The sequence below is a fragment of the Somniosus microcephalus genome, unplaced genomic scaffold, assembly GCF_052327205.1.
Source record: "Somniosus microcephalus isolate GS21.2 unplaced genomic scaffold, FLI_Smic_1.0 unresolved_chr6, whole genome shotgun sequence".
Classification (NCBI taxonomy): domain Eukaryota; kingdom Metazoa; phylum Chordata; class Chondrichthyes; order Squaliformes; family Somniosidae; genus Somniosus; species Somniosus microcephalus.
The window spans coordinates 45,820,517-45,829,441 of NW_028225184.1; positions in this window are offsets into that span (position 1 = coordinate 45,820,517).

The window sequence follows — 8,925 nt, forward strand, 5'->3', positions numbered from 1 at the left end:
CGGATCGGCCAGCAGGAAGTAAAATTTCTCGGGTTGACCATGCGTGCTCGGGAGAGGGCCATCGATGAGGCGAGGAGGAAGGCATTACAGGAGCTATCTGCCCCGACCACGGTAACGGGGGTAAGATCCTTCCTGGTCTCACAGGGTAATGCAGGGATTTCATAGAGGACTATGCTGCTATGGCAGCTCCTCTACTCCATCTCCTCCACAAGGGAGTGGGCTGGGAGTGGGATGAAGACTGCATGGCCGCTTTTAGTCGTCTGAAGAGTGATCTGCAGACCGCACCTGCTTTAGGAGCGATTGATGGGGGAAAGGAGTTACTTTTGGAGGTAGCTGCCACCGGGGACAGTTTGAGTGCAGTGCTGCTCCAGGAGCGGCATGGCAAGCTGAGTCCTGTGGTCTACTCATCAAGAATCCTCACAGATATAGAGAGGGGGTACTGCAATTGTGAGAGGCACCTGCTTGCCACACATTGGGCCATGAGGAAATCTCAAATCTTCACGGGGGCATCCCCGATTACTCTCTTACCAATCATACGCCCACTAAGGTGCTTCTGGGTGGGAAGATAAAGGACAGCACGGTGAGCAGTGCACACATTACTCGCTGGAATTTATTACCCCCTCAGACGAATTTGAGTGTGAAAGGCCTCTGTGTCACATTTGTCACTTTTCAAATTTCAGTTACTGAGTTGCCACATTGGTTACTCATTTGTCCCTCTGACGTTTGGTTAACCATTTGTCACTTTTCAAATTTCACTTAATGAGTCCCCACTTTGGTTAATCATGTGTCCCTCTGACTTTTGGTTAACCATTTGTCACTTTTCAAATTTCAGTTAATGAGTTCCCACTTTTGACACTTCAGTTAATCATTTGTCCCTCTGACTTTTACTTAACAACTTGTCACTTTTCAAAATTCAGGTACATATTCCCACTTTTGCCACTTTGGTTGTTCATTTGTTGCTCTGACTTTTGATTAACCATTTGTCACTTTTCAAAATTCAGTTAATGATTCCTACTTGTCATATTTTGGTTACCCATTTGTCCCTTTGACTTTTGGTTGACCATTTGTCCATTTTCACATTTCTGTTAATGAGTTCCCACTTTTGACACTTTGGTTAGCCATTTGTCCCGCTGACGTTTGGTTAACTATTTGTCCCTTTGAAATTTCACTTAATGAGTTCACTTTGTCTCTCTCAGTGTGTGTGCGTCTGTGTGTGGGGGAGTGTCTCTCTGGGTGTGTGTGAGTGTCTCTCTCTCTCTCCCTGTGAGTGTCTGTGTGTGTGTCATTTGTCCCTTGGACATTTGGTTAACCGTTTGTCCCTTTGAAATTTCACTTAATGAGTTCAGTTTGTCTCTATCAGTGTGTGTGTGTCTGTGTGTGGGAGTGTCTCTGGGTGTGTGTGAGTGTCTCTCTCTCTCTCCCTGTGAGTGTCTGTGTGTGTGTCATTTGTCCCGCTGACATTTGGTTAACCGTTTGTCCCTTTGAAATTTCACTTAATGAGTTCACTTTGTCTCTCTCAATGTGTGTGCGTCTGTGTGTGGGGGATTGTCTCTCTGGGTGTGTGTGTCTCTCTCTCTCTCCCTGTGAGTGTCTGTGTGTGTGTCATTTGTCCCTTGGACATTTAGTTAACCGTTTGTCCCTTTGAAATTTCACTTAATGAGTTCACTTTGTCTCTCTCAGTGTGTGTGCGTCTGTGTGTGGGGGAGTGTCTCTCTGGGTGTGTGTGTGTCTCTCTCTCTCCCTGTGAGTGTCTGTGTGTGTGTGTGTGTGTGTGTCATTTGTCCCTTGGACATTTGGTTAACCGTTTGTCCACATTATTACGCCTGCCTTTAGTCATCCATTTGTCACTTTCGGACTTGCTCCTCTGTGTCTGTGTGTGCGTGCCTGCCAATTTTGGCCGAATTTTCGTTCATTTTGACGAATTTGTTTTAACATTTCACCGCTTTTCAGATGACCGTTTCCCACTCGGCTGGTGCTGCCTGAGTGCTATTTTCGACATTTGGCTGCAGCATTTCAGCTTTTCCAGCGGGCTCCCGCTCCCATGTTTCGGCGACTCCTGACACGCTGCACGGTGGGCCACCGCTCTGGTTCTGCAACCGGCCGATGCCACTTGTTCTTGGCTTCCGCAAATGGCACCCGCAAGCAGATCGGTGGCCGACCCGCCGGTTTAGTAGTCGGAAAGCAATCTGCAGCCTGACTGCAGTCACTCAGCCGTGCAAAGGCCCAGCTACACAATCCCAGTACTGGTCTATGCAGCCCCGCGACCCCGTCCAGGAGCCGTTGACCCGGTCCGGACTCGACGTTCCTGCCCGAAGTTATACCCGACGAGCAGCCCGGTGACTGACGGCCCAGCAGGCGGTTGGGGATTTCCACACTTTCTCGAACTCGCCCCAGGCCAGTGCAGGAATATAGTGTGCGGCAGTGCCGGGGCTTTCCACCGAGCCATCTCCAACCGTAATCAGACACGGGAGTCCGGAATGAAAGGAGTTTGACTGCCGCCCTGCCAACTCAGGGCAAATGGTTAGCAGAAACCTGTAAGGGGTTTTCCATCGACGAGGTCACTATCTCTCGCTCTATAGACCTCTCTCTCTTGCACAGTGATTTACCGAGTGGTTCGACCCACTCACCCCTTAGGTTCTATACACTGGTCTTTGTGGCAGGGACAACAATGCAGAGAATACTCTACAGACCAAGATTAATGAAACGAAATGAAATGTTATTGCATGAAGGATATATTGAAGGTAAGCCAATAAGGTACATGGGAGGGAAAAACAAAACATAATACAGTACTAACCAACATATTTACAGACATATTACTCTTTACAAGGTTCATCATGAAATAGGGAAGCACACGGAACATCGAGGGACAACAACTCATTGTTAATTATCCCCTAAAATGCCCACACCCTAAACCTAGCTAGATTAGATTATGAGGGCCCAGAAACATGCTCACCAATTCCAGTTAGAAAACAAAGGTTTTGAAGTCTGGGTTTTGGTCCTCTCAGGCGACCTGTCTCCACGTGGTCAGCGGAACGCAGCGGGCTGCGACACACTCTTCTCTCCCTCGAGGTGGTGGACTCGGACAGGCTGGATGTTAGCAGGGCCTGGACATCGGTGTGGAGAGAGGCCATCTGTTTGACCATTTCCATATAGGTTTCTTCTCGTCTCATCAACGTCCCGGGGTTGGTCGATAATATCCTGACAGTTACCCCGGGGCTGGATGCTGAATTGATCTCCCCTCTCGAACATCTCTCCGAACTCGAATCTCGATCCTCCGAACCCGATCCTCTCCTCGGTCATCTCCACTCGCACTCTGCACCAATGAAGCTGATGCTCCTCAATGGCTACCAAAAACCCGATGGTCTCCGATTCAATTCTTTCTCTCAACGCTATCCCAGGACTCTGATCCAAATCTTTCTCAACGCTACCCCAGGACTCCAGTTATACTTTTCCATGGAGGCTCTTATCTCCCGCCAAATCAATGTTAGTCTTTGTTTAACTTTTGGCAGGCTTGTAGCACAGCGGGGTATTCTTTGTTTTTAAAGCATCTTGGGGTGGCCGGTAACTGCCATCTCTGGTCTGGAATGACCTTGTATTGTTTTCAATGTCCCTCTTTGAACTTGAATCTGTTCCCCTTTGTCTGGGTAAACATTTAGATGGCCTTTATCTACAGGCCGATCTGACCGGATCTGCATCCAATCTGTATGTATGGGGCTCTGTCTGGTTTCGTTTTCTCCGAAAATGCCTTCCAGAACTTACTGTGGGCTGAATCTACAAAAGCTGTCTGGTGACTGCAGGAACCATTTTAAAATGTCCCAAAAAGCTGGTCACGGGGTATGACGGCTAATTTGTGTGCCCCTTTTTCTGGGCTTCTTTTAAAACAGTCTTTTAAAATAAAGGCCTTTTCTGCCAATAGACCCTTATAGGACAATGCTCAATATTGCGAATTCGACAAACCTAAAACCTGCAATTGGAGGATTCCACAGCCAGAGGGCAGCATTCCTTCCCCTCGTTTAAATGGGGAGAACCCCAGGCTCTGAATGCCCCTTGCCCCTGGCTTGCCCTGGCAGCTCGCGCCTAAAGGTCAGCCCCCACGGTCTGCAGCCTGACAGCAGTCACTCAGCCGTGCAAAGGTGCAGCTACACAAGGCCCAGATACACAAAGCTGCTGTTGCCCTGTGCAGCCCCTCAAGCCCATTCCGTCGCCGTTGACCCAGACCAGATCCGACATTGCTGCCGGAAGTTGTGCCGGATTACCGGCCCGGTAGCCGGCGGCCCGGCAGGCGAGAGGGGATTCCAACACTGTCCCTTACTCGCCCGAAGCCAGAGAGGCAACATAGTGTGCGCCAGCGTCGGGACTTTCCAACGAGCCATCCCCGACAGAAATTGGACACGGGAGTGCGGAATGAAAGGAGTTTGACTGCCGCCCTGCCAACCGAGGCAAATGGATAACTGAAAATTAAAACCTGCAACGGGAGAATTCCACCACCGGACGGCAGCAGTCATTCCCGTCGTTTTAAACAGGAAAAACCCAGGCTCGCTTCAGAGAGAGCGGCACCCTGCTTCCCGGTGTCGGACAGATTCTGTTCCAGGACCGTTGGATGCCCCTTGCCACTACAGGTGGCCGGCGTGTGAAGGCCGGCCCCGGCACAGCTGACTCAGCTGTGGGAAAGTGGACTGCAGCCAACTGCTACCGCTTGGCCGGGCAAAGGCGCAGCTACACAAGCTTGGTGCTGGTCTGTGAAGTCCCCCGACCACATTCAGGTCCCGTTGACCCGGTCCGGATCCGACAATCCCTCCCGAAGTTATCCCCGATAAGCTGCCCGGTGACCGATGGCCCGGCAGCAGGTACGGGATTCCAACACTTTCCCTCACTCTCCCGGGAGCAGAGCGGCAACATGCTGTGCGCCAGCGGTGGGCTTTCCAACGAGCCATTCCCGACCACAATCGCACACGGGAGCCCGGAATGAAAGAAGTTTGACTGCCGCCCTGCCAACCCGGGGCAAATGGCTAACTGAAAATTAAAACCTGAAACGAGAGAATTCCACCGCCAGAGGGCAGCACTCATTCCCATCGTTTTAAACGGGAAAACCCAGGCTTGCTTCGGAGCGACCGGCACCCAGCTTCCCGGTGTCGGGCCGACTCCGTTCCAGTACCGCTGAATGCCCCTTGGCCCTGGCTTGCCCTGGCATTTCGCGCATGGAGGTGGGTGGCAGGCCCGCCGACTGAGCAGCCGGAAAGCATTCTGCAGCCTGACTGCGGTCCCACGGCCAGGCAAAGGCGCAGCTACACAAGGCTGCTGTTGGCCAGTGCATTCCAGGAAGCCCATTCACCCACCATTGAACTGGACCGGATCTGACGTTCCCTCCCGAAGTTATACCCGATAGGCGGCCTGGTGAACGATGGCCCGGCAGCGAGGAGGGGATTCTGACACTCTGCCTAACTCGGCCGTGGCCAGTGCAGCAGCATAGTGTGCGCCTGTGCCGGGTTTTTCCAACGAGACATCCCCGACTAAAATCGGACACAGGACTCCGGAACGCAAGGCGTTTGACTGCCGCCCTTCCGCCGGGGCAAATGGGTAACTGAAACCTAAAACCTGCAAAGGGACGATGCCACCGCCAGACGGCAGCTCTCAACCCCGCCGTTTTAAACGGGTAAACCCCAGGCTCGCTTCGGAGTGACCGGCACCCGGCATCCCGGTGTCGGACCGACTCCGTTCCAGTATCGCTCAATACCCCTTGCCCCTGGCTTGCGCTGGTGGTCCGCGCAAGAAGGTCGGTGGCCGCCCCGCTGACTCAGCTGTCGGAAAGCGGACTGCAGCCATCTGCTGTCCCTCGGCCGGACAAAGGCGCAGCAACACAAGCCCAGTACTGGTCTGTGCATCCCCGCGACCTCATTCAGGGGCCATTGACCTGGACCGGGTCCGACATCATCTCCCAAAGTTATATCCGATAAGCGGCCCAGTGACCGATGGCCGCTCAGCCGGTACGGGATTCCAACACTTTCCCTCACTCACCTGGGAGCAGTGCAGGAACATAGTATGCGCCAGTGCCGAGGCTTTTCAACGAGCCATTCCGGGCAGAAATCGGACAGGGAAGTCTGGAATGAAAGGCGTTTGAGTGCCGCCCTGCCAACCCGGGACAAATGGATAACTGAAAATTAAAACCTGCAACGGGAGAATTCCACCACCAGAGGGCAGAGATAATTCCTGTCGTTTTAAACCAGAAAAACCCAGGCTCGCTTCGGAACGACGGACACCCGGCTTCCTGGTGTTGGAACGACGCTGTTCCAGGACCGTTGGATGCCCCTTGCCACTGGCTTGCGCAGTCGGCCCGCCCGTGAAGATCGGCCCCCGCACCGTTGACTCAGCAGTCGGAAAGGGGTCTGCAGCCAACTGCTATCCCTTGGCTGGCCAAAGGCACAACTACAGAAGCTCGGTACTGCTCTGTGTCGCCCACCAAGCCCATTCAGGTGCCGTTGATCCGGTCCAGATCCGACGTTCCCTCCCGAAGTTATACCCGATAAGCTGCCAGGTGACTGACGGCCTGGCTGCTGGTACGGGATTCCAAAACATTCCATCACTTATCCTGGACCAGAGCGGCAAACTAGTGTGCGCCAGAGCTGCGGCTTTCCAACGAGCCATCCCCGACCAATAACACAAGGAGTCCAGAACGAAAGGCGTTTGACTGCGGCAGTGATCACCTTTACATTTGGTTAAGCATTTGTCAACATTATTACCTGTGCCTTTGGTTGACCATTTCTCACTTTCGGACTTAGTCGCCTGTGTGAGCCACTTTTGCCCGAATTTTCGTTCGTTTTGACGGTTTTGGTTAATCATTTCAATTCCGACGGGTGGCAATCAGCTTTGCTTCCTGCCTCTCTCCCTCACACACTCCCTCCCTCCCTCCCTCACTCCCTCCCTCCCTCTCTCCCTCCCTCCCTCACTCACTCCCTCCCTCCCTCTCTCCCTCCTCCTTCCCTCACTCCCTCACTCACTCCCTCCCTCCCTCCCTCCCTCACTCACTCCCTGCCTCCCTCTCTCCCTCCTCCTTCCCTCACTCCCTCACTCACTCACTCCCTCCCTCCCTCACTCACGCCCTCCCTCCCTCCCTCCCTCACTCTCTCCCTCCCTCCCTCACTCTCTCCCTCCCTCCCCACTCCCTCCCTCCCTCCTCCCTCGCTCCTTCCTCCCTCACTCTCTCCCTCCCTCTATAGACCAACAATAATCAGACAACACAAGTTCAAAACACAACCCCTGCCGCCCCGTTTACACTGCACCAGTTTCATTCCGGACCTGAATCGAGGGGAATTCAACCTCCAAGACAAGGTCACTTTTGACACCCGGCCTGGCTTTCGCCACTCAACACCTTGCCTTGCTCGCTCGGCACCAGTGCAACAAGCGCCCGCCACCGGGCTTTCGAACCAGCCGTGCCCCCAGGAATTCGGAGAAGGAACGCCGGAACAAAACGCTTTGGACAGCGGCCCGCCCGCACCGTTTCACTGCAAATAGCACCGATTTCCACCGCTCTCACTGGAAATCGGCCAATCAACCTCGCTTCTCAAAATGGACACTCGACTTGCACCGGGAAGCTGGGTGCCGGTCGCTCCGAAACGAGCCTGGGTGATTCCCGTTTAAAATGATGGGAATTATCTCTGCCCTCTGATGGTGGAATTCTCCCGTTGCAGGTTTTAATTTTCAGTTCACCATTTGACCCGGGTTGGTAGGGCGGCAGTCAAACGCCTTATGTTCCGAACTCCCGTGTCCGATTTCTGTCGGGGATGGCTCGTTGGAAATCCCCGGCGCTGGTGCACACTATGTTGCTCCACTGGTCCCGGGCGAGTGAGGGGAAGTGTGGAAATCCCCAGCCGCCTGCCGGGCCAATGGTACAAGTGGCATGCAGCGTTACCAGAACAGAATCGAACCAACACCAGGAAGCCGGGTGCCTGTCGCTCCGAAGCGAGCCTGGGTTTACTCATTTAAAACGACGCGTGTTTGCCCCGGTTGGCAGGACAGCCGTATAACGCCTTTCATTCCGGACTCCCCTGTCCCATTGTGGGCGGGGATAGCTCGTTGGAAAGCCCCGGCGCTGGCGCACACTGTGTTGCTGCAATGGTAACGGGCGAGTGAGGAGAAGTGGTGGAATCCCATACCGGCTGGTGGGCCGTTGGTCACAGGCCGCTTATTGGGTATAACTTCGGGAGGGAACGTCCGATCCGGTCCTGCTCAACTGCACCTGAATGGGGTGGCGGGGCTGCACAGACCAGACCCCAGCTTGTGTAGCTGCACCTTTGCCCGGCCGAGGGACAGCAGTCGGGCTGCATTCCGCTTTCCGACAGCTGAGTCGGCGGGCCGGCCATCGACCTTCATGTGCGATGCCCCAGGGCAAGCCCGCGGCAAGGGGCATCCAGCGGTACCGGAACAGAGTTGGTCCGACACCGGGAAGGCAGCTGCCAGTCGCTCCGAAGCAAGCCTGGGTTATTTCCGTTTAAAACGGCGGTGGTTTGCATCGGTTGGCAGGTCTGCAGTCAAACGCCTTTTGTTCCGGACTCCCGTGTCCGATTTCGGTCGGGGATGGCTCGTTGGCCCACACTGTGTTGTTGCCCTGGCCCCGGGCGAGTGAGGGAAAGTTTGGAATCCCCTACCGCCTGCCGGGCCATTGGTCACCGGGCACGTTATCGGGGATAACATCGAGAGGGAACGATGGAACTGGTCCGGGTCAATGGCGAGTGAATGGGCTTGCAGGGCTGCACAGGCCAACAGCAGACTTATGTAGCTGCGCCTTAGCCCGGCCGAGGGACAGCAGTTGGCTGCAGACTGCTTTCCGACAGCTGATTAAAATTCGTTAAAATGAAAGAAAATTCGGCCAAAAGTGGCAGGCACGCACACATACACACAGAGGAGCAAGTGCGAAAGTGACAAATGGTT